Here is a 16,499-nt window from a genome sequence, read left to right on the forward strand (position 1 = left end):
TTACATGTGATCCGTTACTACCCAGCACTGTATGTGTGTGTGTTTGTGTATATATAATGCGTAAAAAAAAATTATGTTTTATTGGACATAATATATATTTTAAGACTTAAAAGTTGTGTCCCCAAGTTATGTGTCGAACCTGTTACCATCATAACTCCCTCTTATTAAAATAACGTAGGCTACATAATGTAAATAAATAAATAAAACTCTGGTATAATAATATCAATATCCTCTTAGGATGTATTTGAAGAAATATCAGCATTAAATTCTCTTTCTAATAAGCACCTTGTAGTGTCTGGCCTTGAGCATAAATCTAGTGGCCATGGCTAAATGAACCATAAAGCTGTCAACAATGTTACTTTTTTTTTAAAGGCATAGCTATATCCCAACATAAATTAAAAATGTTAAATTCAGCTTGAGATAACACAGTGCAATGTATTAACATTTAAATGCATTCTTTGTCTGATAAAATATTTAAAATCTTTAAAAATATTCTAAAGGCACATATTTTGCAGAATGACCAAAAATAATGGTAAGAATAACACATTTCTATGATATTGTGACCTTGTTTTTCTTTCAGATTGAACATTAATGTTATTTATATTTTATTTAATTATCTAATTTAATTTATTATTTTTAATATATTATAAATGATACATCTATATTTTTTTCTAATACTGTGGCCTTTCCCCCATTTTCCAGTTTTTCTTTGTTGCAGAGCTCACTCACTGTTTTTGTATATGTACAATATGTTATGTGCAATGAAAAAGATCACCCATGTTGTATTGCACAAGCAAACAGAAGAGGGCGATATGTTCCTGTGTTGCTACATCCACAGAAGAATTAGACAAAAAACAAAACACAAAATCTAATTATAGACACTGAAAAAATGTAGGGGAGATGGGAACTATGCCCCCTTAAGAACAACACATTTATTAAACAATTGTAACATATATAGATATGAGTTTAGCATGTACATGATGATGATAGGAAACATTTGGTAATATATTTATTAAAGCAATAATAATAATAATAAAGGTAATAATAATCATAAAGTAAGCTTGTCCCAGCTGTAATTAGATTTTTTAAAAATGCATAAAATACATTTGATATATATATATATATATATATATATATATATATATATGTCAAGGTTAAATCAAAGGAATAAATCGATTTCAATATTAAAATTATGCATTTTAACAATTTAGTTGAGTAAAATAGTTGAATAATGACTTTTTTTTTCCTTGTCAAAAAGATGCATGACACCCCAGTTGGTATATATTGCTTTTCCCTAAAAACAGTCAAGGTCAAGATTGTGTGTTCAAAATCTGCTTATACCGTTTTTTCCAACTTGCAGGTGGTGGACAATATAATGGCAGCATCTCACAATAAACAATGCATGTAACTTTCATCTGTTTGGACGGGGACTGTTTGTAAAGTCGTTCCACAGGTGCTCATTTGGATTGAGGCCTGAAGCCTCATGCATAAAACTTCCCATATTTTCCATACTGATAGTTTGCCTACGCACAAAAATCTATAAAGCCCTGCATGCTCTTTGTAATGCTCGCCATTCCCTGAATTTGCATAGGTTTGTGTACACGTTCATGAACTGTTGCAATCACTCATAAATGGTTGTTAAACTGCCTTTGGTTATTATATCTTAAGTGCTGTTTCTCAATGAATTTGTCTGCAGACACAAAACAAGTTTAAAGGAAGAAAAAACCTCAACGGACAAGTTCAAACGAGAAGAGGTATGGCAAGCCATTTTAACATTAAAAATGGAGAAACAGCAGAGATGTGGAACAACAACAACAAAAAAAAACTCTATGATCTATGAAAACTTTTTTTACAACTTAGTCATTTAGGGGCCGTTTACACGACAACGTTTTTGACTAAAAACTAAAACCTTTTGAATTTTGGCTATTTGTTTACACGACAACAGCGTTTTGGGGCCTGAAAACGCAAACTTTTGAAAATGGGTTTCAAAGTGCAAGTTTTTGAAAATGATGCCGTTGTCATCTCCGTGTAAACATACAAAAATGCGAATTTGTGAAAACGATGACGTCATGCGCACGCGTATTACGTGTTCAGTCTATAGGCATGCGTGCGAGTACTTCAAATCAATGTGCGAGACATTCAAAACTACAATGGCGGACTACAGGACTGTGTTTGTGTTGCTCAGGATTTTGAGTTTATTGACACTTCTCCAGCAAACTGTAGATTTACTGCATCAATACTAAGACCAACGATCGCCATCTTCATTGTTTGTATTCACCGCTCTGTGGAAGAATGCTTATGTGCACAGGCGTGTAGTGTTTCTTTACAAAGTGACATCGCCAGCTACTGGCCTGGCATGCATAATAAAGCATTTTTAGTCGTTTTCGTGGATCCATGTGAACGGGGATCGTTTTGACAACATTGTCGTCTGTACGTGAAACTTTTCAAAAATGCAAAAGAAAAAAAATTCCGTTTTTTGTACATCGTTGTCGTGTAAATGTACCCTTTTTTTATTATTATTATTTATTTTTTTTCACCCAATTTGGAATGCCTAATTCCCAGTGCGCTTTTAAGTCCTTGTAGTCGCGTAGCGATTTGCCTCAATCCGGGTGGCGGAGGATGAATCCCAGTTGCCTCTGCGTCTGAGACCATCAACCTGTGCATCTTATCACGTGGTTGTTGAGCGCGTTGCCACGGAGACATAGCGCGTATGGAGGCTTCGCGCCATCCACCGCAGCATCCGTGCTCAAATCACCACGCGCCCCACCGACAACAAACCACATTATAGCGACCACGAGGAGGTTACCCCATGTGACTCAACCCTCTCTAGCAACCGGGCCAATTTGGTTGCTTAGGAGACCTGGCTGGAGTCACTCAGCACACCCTGGGATTCAAACTAGCGAACTCCAGGGGTGGTAGCCAGCGTCTTTTACCACTGAGCTACCCAGGCCCCTGTAAATGTACCCTTAAGCTCAGTAGTTCTTACCTGCGACCCCGAGATTGAGTCTCCCCTAATTTCTGACCCAGATGTACACATATTTCGCCATCAAAAGAACCACATCAATGAAGCTTAATTTTGCAAATTACTTTATTAATTGTTTTGCATGTTCTGGTCTTATTGCTTTTATTTTAAAGTGGTTTCATATTTTGAGTTATTGAAATTGTCTCAGGGCAAATAAATACAACACTGTTCTTGTGAAAACAAACAGATTGTGCTAGCAATATGTCCTCGTGTGCTGTCCAAACGTACACTCAATCAAGACTGATGCTTTTGTCTTCTTCCTGTATGTTCCTTCTGGCATTTTGTCCTGTAGTGTCATTTGTAGAGAAATACCAAAGCAACCACCTACAGAGTTTACACTTACATTTGTCACTTAAACTACACAATACTCTTTCTTTTGTCATTTTAACAGATGAAATATTGACCTAAACATGATCTAAAAAGCATCACAGAGACTGAATTAGAAAATTATTAATACTCAATGTTTTAATGTCCATTTCCTCATATTTATAATCACAAGGGTGCTACAGTGCCTCTTAAATCAATGACTTAATGCTGGACTAACATTACAATCTATGTGGAACTAGTTACTTAAGATTGCAAGGAATCAAAGCAACTATGGAAATTGAGGCAGCAGACAGAGATAAGCAGAATTACAAATCCGTTTGCAATGCTACATTTCTAGAAAAGTTATCTATGCTTGGAAAAATATCAGGTTACAAAATATTCACATGATTTTGGGCGACTGGAGGGAAGCACATTTGTTTCATAATGACAGCTATCTAAAGGAAAGGAGTAGGAAATAGTCTCTAAGGCTTTGTGCTTAACATATTTCTGCAGAGGTTTCTGTTTCATGATTTTGCTGTGTTGCTCAAACACATTTCAGAGTTTGTTTGTGGAATAACATCATTCAGCACACAGAGAGAAAATCAATCTGTCATTCTAAAATACAGTGTCCCCACAAAGTATTTGGACACTTGAGCCACACTTAAAATGCATGAATTTTATTCTCAGAACTAACTTCACTTTTCTTAGCCATTTTTATGAGTTTATTCATTTTAATGAATTTTATTCACCTGGTGTCAAGGTGATTTTTAGAGGATCTATGAAGTCATTTCACGTGTGTCCAAACAGTGTAACTACAGGTTAACTATGGATGTTCCACTAACATTTGACAAACAGAGTGTTTTTCATTTGTGAAATGTTTTGCTTGAAAAGTGTGCTTGTGCTATCTTTCATTAAAATAAACATTACTTGGTTTGATATTTTGTTAAATAATACAATAAAATTCATACATTTTTAAATTCCGCTTAAGATTTAAGATTTAAGGGTTAGTTCATCCCAGATGTATATGAATGTATTTCTTCTGCTGAACACAAAGATTTTTAGAAGAATATTTCAGCTCTGTAGGTCCATACAATACAAGTAAATGGTGACAAGAGCTTTGAAGCTCCAAAAAGCACATTAAAGGACTTAAATATTGATCTGTTTCTCATCCATACCTATCATATAGCTTCTGAAAATATAGATTTAACTACTGGAGTCATATGGATTACTTTTATGCTGCCTTTATGTGCTTTTTGGACCTTCAAAGTTCTGGTCACCATTCACTTGCATTGTATGGACCTACAGAGCTGAGATATGTTTTCTAAGAATCTTTGTGTTCAGCAGAAGAAAGAAAGTCATACACACCTGGGATGACATGAGGGTGAGTAAATTATAAGAGAACTTTCATTTTTGGGTCAACTATTCCTTTAAAAACTGTTTGGGGCCTCTGTATGATGCAGTTGATCTCACTTCACTGATGTACTTTTTGAATGACCTACTGTTTTTATCATTCTCTTGATCCATCTGCATTACAATCCTTGCAATCCACCATTTACTCATCTAATATTGGTTATTAAACAATCTTCTACCAATAACAACAATAATAAAAATTTTAATAATAGCAACAGTAACCTGTCAGAGTAAAAGTCTTTAAACTGAGAAATCACGAATAGAAGAAAAACTTGAAGCCCTTTGTATGAGACCCCAGTGTATTCGCTGTAGCCCACTGGTCACAAGCTGATGATCTCACAATTTCCTGTCCCAAGATGATGTTCTAGTGCAATTTCAGCATACTCAGTCAGCTGCTGTTTTACAGGCGGTCGGTGTGATGCTGATGTGGAGGGAGCTGGATGAAGGCTGCGGAGGGGGCACCTCCGACCGAGAGGGGGGTGGGAACTGGGGTAGAGTTGGTGGAGGAAGGGCCAGGGGTGCCTGGAGGGTACACGTAGCTCAGGAAGCCTGGTGAGGCGGCATAGGGGTACTGCTCGAAGGCCGAGGAGGCATACTGGGTGTAGGCAGTGCTGAAGTCAAGGTACGGGGTCGTGGCGGTAGAGGTGACCTGAGCCGGGAGAACCAGACCAGGTTGAAGGAAGGCCTGAGGGTAAACATACTGCTGGCCGAGCCTGGAAAGAGAGGGAAAGAGAGAGAGAGAATTAACTATAAAATATATGGTTTATACTAGTCATAGACTGATATACTGGCCAGGCATCGGCTGACAACTGTGCCAGATTGGCCGATTAGCAGAAGTGGTTCGCCTTGTGTCAGTTCCAAAACCTACCTAAATATTTTTTTGTGTATTTAGAGTGAAAAATAAGTAATTGTCTAAACTGAATTTTTTTTGCAGTCAGAGTAATTGATTAACACATTATCAAGGGCATTTAAAGTAAAGAAGGGAGACCATTCATCATACTTAGCATGCGCACAGCACCGAGGCCAGTTATGGTCTGATTAATGTGTAATACATGCCGGACGAAATTGAGCTACAATCGCATTATCTAGGTCTGTTTGTCCGACTATGCAAAAATCGTATGCGTTTTCAGTCGGACTAAAGCATTTACACGACGAATTATTGTTTTAGTTCGACTGAACTAAAACAATAATTCGCAGTGCAGTTGAAGCCTGGTTTTCACGTGTGGGGAGCAGAGGTGGGTAGTAACGCACTACATTTACTCCGTTACATTTACTTGAGTAACTTTTTGGGGAAAAAATTACATTGAGTAGGTTTAAAAATGGGTACTTCTTACTCTCACTCTATTTCTAATGAAATTGTTTTACTTTTACTTCTTTACAATGGGCGGCGTTCCTGTCGTAACATTACTGGGTTTAATTTTAATTAAAGTGTAATTTATTGAGAGATTATTGAATGGGACTTTTACAAGAGCGGAAGTTCACACAGAGGTGCGCTCTGTTGTCGCAGACTGTCACTCAAGTCATTAGTGCTGCAGCATCAAGCTCTTCAAAGTGAAACACTTTCTTCGCTCCCCACAGTGAAAAAAAGAATAGTTTCGTCATGCAATGCCTTCATTTAACACCAAGACAAGTGGATATTTCAAGATTAAAATCACAGCTCCAATTTAAGGCAGCACGCTGAAGTAAGTTTTGGCTCTGATCTTAACACTGGCTTTTCTGTGTAAATGTGATGGTAATTTTCAGAGTGATTCTGTAAATATGGGCTCTTATGACATCAGTTTTTAAGTGTAAATTTTTAAATCAGTGCAGCAATATATCAATGCGCTTTGTCCCGCATTCCGCATGTCTGTATTTACAGCTGTATTTACGCATATACCCCGCACCCTCGCAGGGGTACTGGAAACTAATCGCAGCTACTTCAGGCGGATTAACAATAAATCCATGTAAACATCCAAGTTAAGTGTAAATAAATGCCTTGGCTCTGCTGTTCGTGTGATTGACAACTGGAGCGTGAACAGACAGCATTTCTGCGCGTACACAGAGAGGTGCGCGGGGTGCACGCGTGAGAGATGTGTGGGCGCGAGGCGATCGTATGGTGAAGAGAGTGGCTGTGTCTGAAATCGTTCACTGTTTCCTATATAGTGAATGGCAGTGAGTGAACGAAGTGAGTGAGTGAATTGGAGCTGACGTACACACAAAGCGTCGGATCTCTGGGGCTGTCACAGAAACAATATCACATATGAACTTTTAAAATACTTGGCCTTACTTGTTATTCTTATTTAATAATATATTAATACAATAAATCTTCATTCTGTTTGTCATTTTTAATATATACTGTGTTAATATAAAGAGTAAGCACATTTGATCAAATAAAGAGTAGATTTTAAAATGTATCTGTATGTTTTGCCTCTCTATATGTTATGTTATTTTAATCAAGTAATGATTTGTCAAAAAGTAATTTAATACATTCAGCATGAAAGAAAACATTGCAGGAGTGAAGGAAGCAGTAAACTCCCAGCTCGTAAGTCTTCCCCGTGGTGGATTGTGGACAATTAACCGTCGTCGAGTGTACATCAAATGCATTATGTGTAATAATGAGTGAACAAAAGTAAGGAACGAGTGGCTCATTCAATATTCAGACAATCCTACAAAATGGCGGACACTCAAAATAGTGCACTATATAGTGGATATGGGGCAGTTTCAGACACAGCGAGTGTTCCACGACTGGGGTTGGTGCCCTACACAGGCTGCCTACTCTGCATTTAGAGAGCGGAGGTACTGCTATACAGAACTAATGATCTAAATTCTTTCGACACTGAAAACCGTAACTACACTGAAATAAGAATCCACGCAGTACTTCAAAAGCTATGAAATAGTGAAAGAAGCTTTGGTTTATATTTCAGCATTATATATAATGTCCTTGTGGGACATTTTCACATTTTCACTGTAATAATTACCAGAAATGTTTCCAAACCTCTCTTATTGACAAATTCATCCAGATCTGACAAGAGCCCTTAAAGGGATAGTTCACCCAAAAATGTAAATTCTCATTAATTACTCAACCTCATGCCACCCCAGATGTGTGTGACTTTCTTTCATCTGCTGAACTCAAATTAATACTTTTAGAAGAATTTCTCAGCTCTGTAGGTCCATACAATGCAAGTGAATGGGTGGCAACATTTTAAAGCTAAACAAAATCACATAAGTCAGCATAAAAGTAATCCATAAAACTCCAGTGGTTAAATCAATATCTTTAGAAGCGATGTGATAGGTGTGGATGAGAAATAGAGAAACAGATCACCTTCACATTCTTCTTCTCGTGTTTTTGGTGATTCACATTCTTCTCTGCATATCACCCCTGCTGTCTAGCAAAAAAAAATATTCTCACCCAAACCTATCATATCACTTCAGAAGATATGTATTTAACTACTGGAGTCTTATGGATTACTTTTATGCTGCCTTTATGTGCTTTTTGGAGCATCAAAATTTTGGCCTACAGAGCTAAAATATTCGTCTAAAAATCTTAATTTGTGTTCTGCAGAAGAAATTGGGATGGCTTGCGGGTGAGTAAATGATGAGAGAATTTTCATTTTTGGGTGAACTATACCTTTAAAGTTATAGCTCAGCTATAATTTAATATTATGTCATCATTTCCCTACCCTCATGTTGTTCCAAACCAGTGTGACGCTGTGTATTATGTGGAACACAAAATATGTTAGAAAGAATGTTAGGGACTGACAGTCTCAATCACCATTCACTTTCAAATTATGGAAAAAAAAAATTCACTGAAAGTAAATAGTGACTCAGGCAAACATTCTGTCTAATATCTAATATTCGTGTTGCATGGAAGAAAGAAAGTCATACAGGTTTGGAACAACATGATGGTGAATGATGACAGAATTTATAATAATAATTCTGTAAAGGGGGCCTGGGTAGCTCAGTGGTAAAAATACGCTGGCTACCACCCCTGGAGTTCGCTAGTTTGAATCCCAGGGCGTGCTGAGTGACTCCAGCCAGGTCTCCTAAGCAACCAAATTGGCCCGGTTGAGTCACATGGGGTAACCTCCTCGTGGTCGCTATAATGTGGTTTGTTCTCGGTGGGGCGCATGGTGAACTGAGCGTGGTTGCCACGGTGCATGGCGTGAAGCCTCCACACGCGCTATGTCTCTACTCAACAAGCCATGTGATAAGATGCGCGGGTTGACTGTCTCAGACGCGGAGGCAACTGGGATTCGTCCTCCGCCACCCGGACTGAAGCAAATCACTATGTGCATTGGGAATTGGGCATTCCAAATTGGGAGAAAAAGGGGAAAAATCCCCCCCAAAAAAAAATACAAAAAAAAATAATAATAATTCTGTAATACATGTTAAATGTGTATTATGTAGTGGAATATAGGAGAGTTAATGTCTATTATGTCATTTGTGAAAGTAACAAGTTACTCACTACTTTAGTACTCTTTTAATTGGATACTTTCTTACTCAAGTAATTATTTATGTTAGTACTTTTACTTCTACTTGAGTAATATTTTTTTTGAAGTAATTGTACTTTTACTTGAGTACAGTTTTTGGCTACTCTAACCCACCTCTGGTGGCGAGAGACATCACAGAAGCTTGTGGAAGTGATGTGTTTGCTCTATTGTAGTGTAATTCTGAAGCGCACACTTCAACTGGGCTTCCCTCACTTTCAGCGCTCCAGAGATGGGATAGTGCAGAGCTGATCATTTGATAGTGCAGTGGCTTACCTTGATGATCATAAGGCTTACCTTGATATCATGGCGCAGACTTCTAAACTTAAGATGCATTTGAATTTGAAAATTTCTAGTTTAAAGCACTACCGAGAAGGTCAAACCTCTCAAACAGCTGGACAACCCCGACATTCTACTTGGCATTGACGAGGAAAAAAGGCAACACTCTGCATGCGCCAAAATAAAAGTCTTTTATCACCACCCTTACTTACATTTATCACGACTTTACAGTAGTGACAGTAACCATCTCCACCGGTGCTCCATTGATTGTGATGGGTCTGTGTTCTCTGTCTTTTCTCCTGGAGCTTGTGGTGGACTTCAGCAGAAAAGACAGAGAACACAGCCCCATCACCATCAATGGAGCACTGGTGGAGAGAGTCAGCAGCTTCAAGTTCCTCGGTGTCCACATCACTGAGGCCATTGTGAAGAAGGCTCACCAGCGCCTCTTCTTCCTGAGACGGCTGAGGATGTTTGGAATGAACCACCACATCCTCACACGGTTCTACACCAGCACTGTAGAGAGCATCCTGACTGGCTGCATCTCCGCCTGGTACGGCAACAGCACTGCCCTCAACTGCAAAGCCCTGCAAAGGGTGGTGCGAACTGCCAGACACATCATCGGAGGTGAGCTTCCCTCCCTCCAGGACATATATACCAGGCGGTGTGTGAAAAAAGCTTGGAGGAGACTCCAGCCATCCAAGCCAAGTATTACAGCATCAGGACCCGCACCAGCCGACTCCATGACAGCTTCATCCCAAGCAATCAGACTTTTGAACTCTTGATCTCTCACGCTCAAAATACATCAGCACTGCACTTTATTAATCTTACAATGGACTGTCATAAATTATATTCTCTCTTAACAACACACTGGCAACTGATTATCAACCAACAGCCTGAATGTCAATACAGCACAATACAACCTACTGTATATTTTATATATACTATTTATATTGTATATATATACACTATTCTATTTTTATTGTGTATGTGTGTTCTATATTGTGTGTATTGTATACTGTTCACTGTATATTATTATTTGTATATTGTGTTGTGTGTAATTATGTGTATATTAGATATGTAAATTGTGCTGTGTATATCTGATGTTTATTGTAGATTGGTATATCTCATCAATGTCATGACTGCTATGTTACTTGGAACTGCACCCAAGACTTTCACCCACTGTTGCACTTGTGTATATGGTTGAGTGACAATAAAGGGATTCGTTTTTTTGATGGTATTTTGACAGACATTTTATAGTTTTAAATAGGGCTGACGATTTAACGTGTTAAATCAGTGCGATTAATTATATAAAAAAATAACGCGTAAAAAAAAATAAATAAATAACGCAAGTAATCATGTGATAAGAAATATTCCTTACATCTGAGCAATTCAAGCTTGAAGTACCACCTGTTTTCTCCAGGGGGCAGTAAGCGAAACTTCATCTGTTTGGGCAACGCGGTTATACAGAGAAAAAAACCACACTCGCTGATAGCAGACAAAACAAGATGAGACCACATTCTTGCATTCAAACACAGCTTGAACTCAAGATGTGTTTTTCTAAGCTTCAAACTGTTTAACTTGACACAGCGACCTAAAAACAGTATGTTTATGACATGACGCAAACGAGACACTCCAAAAGCATGCATTTACTAACGTTAACAAACACAACTTTTGATTTGAGAAATGTATTAGTATATGTTGAAATTAACATTAACTAAGATTAATAAAAGCTGTAAAAGTATCGCGCATTGTTAGTTCATGTTAACTAATGTTATTAACTAATGTTAACAAATGGAACCTTATTGTAAAAGGCTAGATACTGAGCCATGGGGAGCAGAAAAGAACTGTCAAAAGACCTGCGTAACAAGGCAATGGAACTTTATAAAGATGGAAAAGGATATAAAAAGATATCCAAAGCCTTGAAAATGCCAGTCAATACTGTTCAATCACTTATTAAGAAGTGGAAAATTCGGGGATCTCTTGATACCAAGCCATGGTCAGGTAGACCAAGAAAGATTTCAGCCACAACTGCCAGAAGAATTGTTCGGGATACAAAGAAAAACCCACAGGTAACCTCAGGAGAAATATAGGCTGCTCTGGAAAAAGACGGTGTGGTTGTTTCAAGGAGCACAATACGACGATACTTGAACAAAAATTAGCTGCATGGTCGAGTTGCCAGAAAGAAGCCTTTACTGCGCCAATGCCACAAAAAAAAAACCCGGTTACAATATACCCGACAACACCTTGACACGTCTCACAGCTTCTGGCACACTGTAATTTGGAGTGACGAGACCAAAATAGAGCTTTATGGTCACAACCATAAGCGCTATGTTTGGAGAGGGGTCAACAAGGCCTATAGTGAAAAGAATACCATCCCCACTGTGAAGCATGGGGTTGGCTCACTTATGTTTTGGGGGTGTGTGAGCTCTAAAGGCATGGGGAATCTTGTGAAAATTGATGGCAAGATGAATGCAGCATGTTAGCAGAAAATACTGGCAGACAATTTGCATTCTTCTGCACGAAAGCTGCGGATGGGACCTTCTTGGACTTTCCAGCATGACAATGACCCTAAGCACAAGGCCAAGCTGACCCTCCAGTGGTTACAGCAGAAAAAGGTGAAGGTTCTAGAGTGGCCATCACAGTCTTCTGACCTTAATATTATCGAGCCACTCTGGGGAGATCTCAAATGTGCGGTTCATGCAAGACAAACAAAGACTTTGCATGACCTGGAGGCAATTTGCCAAGACGAATGGGCAGCTATACCACCTGCAAGAATTTGGGGCCTCATAGACAACTATTACAAAAGACTGCACCCTGTCATTGATGCTAAAGGGGGCAATACACAGTATTAAGAACTAAGGGTATGCAGACTTTGAACGGGTCATTTCATTTTTTTCTTTGTTGCCATGTTTTGTTTTATGATTGTGCCATTATGTTATAACCTACAGCTGAATATGAATCCCATAAGAAATAAAAGAAATGTGTTTTGCCTGCTCACTCATGTTTTCTTTAAAAATGGTACATATATTACCAATTCTCCAAGGGTATGCAAACTTTTGAGCACAGCTGTATGACACTTGTCGCGGGAACATAATTTATACAAAGCAATAACAACACGCATCATTAAGGGTATGCGGGCTCGCACTGAATTTTCTACAGTGCACATTACGTTCTTTCATGACATCACACAAAGCAAAGAAAAACGTTGTGTCATTCTTAATAGGGACTTTAAGCAGCAGATGCGGTTACGGTGTTCTGTGTTCCATTGCGTGTACGTGACTTGACTCACCAGTGTTGCCAACTTAGCAACTTTGTCGCTAGATCTAGTGACTTTTCAGACCCCTTTAGCGACTTTTTTTCTAAAAAGCACCTAGCGACAAATCTAGCAACGTTTTGGACAAATCTTAGCTACTTTCCGTAGAAGAGTCGCCAGTACTGCCGTGCGAGCGTGAGGTCTTGCTTTCCTGCCGCAGGCACACCTCTATCTGCATCTACTCTGTTCAGTGAGAGGCAGACAGAGCAGCAGCACATTCAGTTCACCGCACGGCAGCTGACACAGACGTGAATGAGCTGCACATGTGCAAACAAAGTTGCCAAGGACCAATCAATAATCTGTATGGTTTGCTCCTCCTTTGTTTTAATTTAAACAATTTAATTGACCATTGACCATTATTTTTCTTGCTTATCACTCAAATTAAGCTAGCTAATTTGATAAATGCTGCTTCTAATTCTTCGTTTGCAGTGTAGAGTGAGTAACAAAGCAAAAATATCGATTACGGACTTTGGTACCATTCTCACTGTCTCAGCTTTCTCCGCTTCTTCAGGACACAACAACTGCGCAGAAGATTTGTTCGGAATACATGTAAAGCACATAAGTTTAGGGGACATATAAACAGTACATTTGGAATCTGCAATCGGATTGAATTCTCGGATTGACGAAAACTAGTACAGGTAAACATAGCCAATGTAACTACAGATGTAATTAAATGCATTTCCTTTAAATGTAAGTACAATGCAACAGCAAGTATGTACATAATAAGTACACTGAATCAAACGCTTAAGTACATAGTAGTTAAAGACACCTAATATAAAGTGGGTTTGGGATTTTTACCCCATTTAATCAAGTCCAATCAATTGAAGGCCAATAGCTTAGAAAAGTAATAGCCTCTACTAAACACCTCTACTAAACCCCCCTCACAATTTGAGGTATCACTGATGTCTGTAGCACAAACAGTGTGGCAGATACATGCCAAAGTTGAACTAAAGGTTAGGGGTTTGTTCAAATCCCTAATCTTAAGTATGAGCAATAGCTATAGAGTCATGCAAACACCACTAAGTCTAATGTATATAACTCTTCTACAACAAGTAAAAGAGATAAAAAAACATGATGGATTCTAAGTACAGATACTGCTTTCTGCAAACTGACCTGCTCACTCACCCCATTAATTTCTGTTATGAGTCTCTGCCTAATGATATCATGGCCAAACATCACAGAAAACAACTACTGCAGAGAGAGACATGAGGCTGCTACCCACAAACATAGAGACATGACCTCAGGCTATGCTTAAACCAAAGCCATGAACTACTGTTTTTCTTTATGCCCCCCGAAAACAGAGGCACCCAGAGGGACCACCGGCACCAAGCTCAAAATATCTTCAACAAAAAGCCTGGAAAATACTCAAACCCATCACATCCGCACAAGCATACACTTTCTTTCATACACTATTGTAGACACACACGCACAGATGCAGTGTCATTCCACTGCCTTTCCCTTGTTGCCGTTCTGGGCTGAAGGATGATTTATGGGTACTGACAGTGGCTTTGTGGAGTAGGCAAATCAACTGAGTCGGTCGTCCTTACTGACCCTATTCATCCTAGCAAACCCTAATGCAGACAGGGAAATAGAGGGATTGAGAGAGACAAGGAGGAAGGGAGAGAGAAAGAGAGATGGGGCAAAATAAAGAAGACCAAAGTTGACAAGGGTGCGAGGACTGACAATGTAGGGCAAACCGATTGCAGTAAATTAGCTGAATTATGGTGCATGACTTTGTGTGTGCAACTATCAGGGTTATTTGAGTGTTAAAGTGGTAGTTAAGCCAAAAATGAAAATTCTGTCATCATTTTACTCACCCTCAAGTTGTTCTAAACCCATCTAACCCAACACTTAGGGTGATGTTAGGCAGAATGTTAAGGACTGACAGCCTTAGTCCCCATTCAATCTCATTAGCCGCGTTTCCACTATCGAGCCAAATGAGGGCGTGCTAGTGTGTGCCAGGGCCAATTGCTTTCCCACTGTCACTTCTGGGGATTCATCATGCCTCCTCTGGGCTTTCTCGGTCGCCAATGGTCTTTGGCCCGCCATTACCCTTGGGCCAAACAAGGCCAGCCAGGGATTGAGACAAGTTCAATGTCAAAGGCGGAATTTCGCAGAACTTCCCAGATTGTGTATACAGCGCACAACAGTACAGGTTCAGGGGGAAAAAAATCATAAAAAAACAAATCTGTTAAAATGCCCAATGGACAAAGTGATACCCAAAGAAATTACTTTCCATGGTTTGGTGAACTTTCATAGATTGTGTGCTGGGACATTGTCCCACTGTTAGTGGAGAGACCACTCGGGACACCATGGCAGTTACAATCGGTGAGCTGTCAATGCTAACTTGTCTTGCTGTTTACATTCATTATAAACTCGATATTCTAGATAACTACATGATCCCTCAGCTTGCTTCCCTCTTTCTTGTGAAATGGGTGTGTGACGTTGGCACTGCAGCGACATATTAAGGGCAAGTTTTTGGGCAATGCTGTAGAGTTAGTGGCCTGATTGTGAGAATGCAGATTGATTTTGGTCTTGCGGCTCGAGGTCTGAGGCTATTGGCCTCGGCTGGCCAGTTGATAGCCCTGGCTCTCACTGGCCCGATAGTGGAAAAGTGGCTATTTTATGGAAAAAAGAGCAGTGTCAACATTATTCAGAATTCCTCATCTTGTGTTCACAGAGGAAAGAAAGGTCACACGAGTTTGGAACGACATGAGGGTGAGTCAAGGATGTGAAACAGGGTGGTGGTTACAGTGGCCCAAGCAACTGCCCTTTTGGCAACAAGAGCTAAGATGCCCCTCTGAGTGAAATATATACATTTATTCATTTAACAAACACTTCTGAAGTTTCTTGCACATCTTAAATGTTTTATATGTGATTGTGTTTTAGAATACGTAAAATCTTTCAGTTTATTTTGTACTGGTTTACAACGGCTATATTTGTTCATCGGGTCTCCAGACCATCATTATAATTTCTCTGTATTCTCTGTATGAAATAATGCCACAGAGCATGTTCAAATAATGCCATAACACAGTTCACACACACACACACACACACACACAAAATTAATGATAGCAAATTCATAAAACAAAATGTAATGACACAAAATTGCTGAATTAAATGAACACTTAAGTGCAAAAATTACTCAATTCACTAAAACATATTTAAAAACAAATATAATCAATATATTGGTCCATAACTATTTATAAGTGGCTTTAATTAGCATAATAATAAGCATTAATGATAATGCTTAATTACATCCAGTATGAGTTAAAAAGTATGTTGGAGTATTTATCTGTTGTTGATTTGGGTGGTTCTTTTGTTTCGGAGATCCGAAAAACATTTTCAAAAGTGTCTGTGCTTGAGAATGACAAAGAACAGAAAGACTTACAAAGGGAAAGAGAGAAAAGAAATGAAAAGGAGAGACAAGGAACAGAGAGCAAATTATGACGACATAGAGAGGACAAATAATCTTGGCTCGTGCCTCCATACCCAGAGGAGAATATCACTTTTAGCAGCCCCAGCTGTTGGGGGGCAGAGACAGGAAGAGAAAGACAGAGGGGTTTTTAAAGGTCATTTCTTACCCAGCAAATACAGAAACATACAGCAGAATCACTCAGTCACTGATGGATAACCAGCATTGAGTCTTTGGCAATGTACAAAAATGAACATTCTCTGAAATCACACGCTGAATCTTCACTAA

General features: G+C 38.9%; 1 pseudogene; it reads right to left on the reverse strand.

Annotated features, from left to right (window-relative positions):
- Positions 1-3,070: 3,070 nt before the first annotated feature.
- Positions 3,071-16,499, reverse strand: part of LOC127419967 (RNA-binding protein 38-like) — a 36,656-nt pseudogene continuing 23,227 nt past the window's right edge.

The sequence above is a fragment of the Myxocyprinus asiaticus genome, chromosome 29, assembly GCF_019703515.2.
Source record: "Myxocyprinus asiaticus isolate MX2 ecotype Aquarium Trade chromosome 29, UBuf_Myxa_2, whole genome shotgun sequence".
NCBI classification, from domain to species: Eukaryota; Metazoa; Chordata; class Actinopteri; order Cypriniformes; family Catostomidae; genus Myxocyprinus; species Myxocyprinus asiaticus.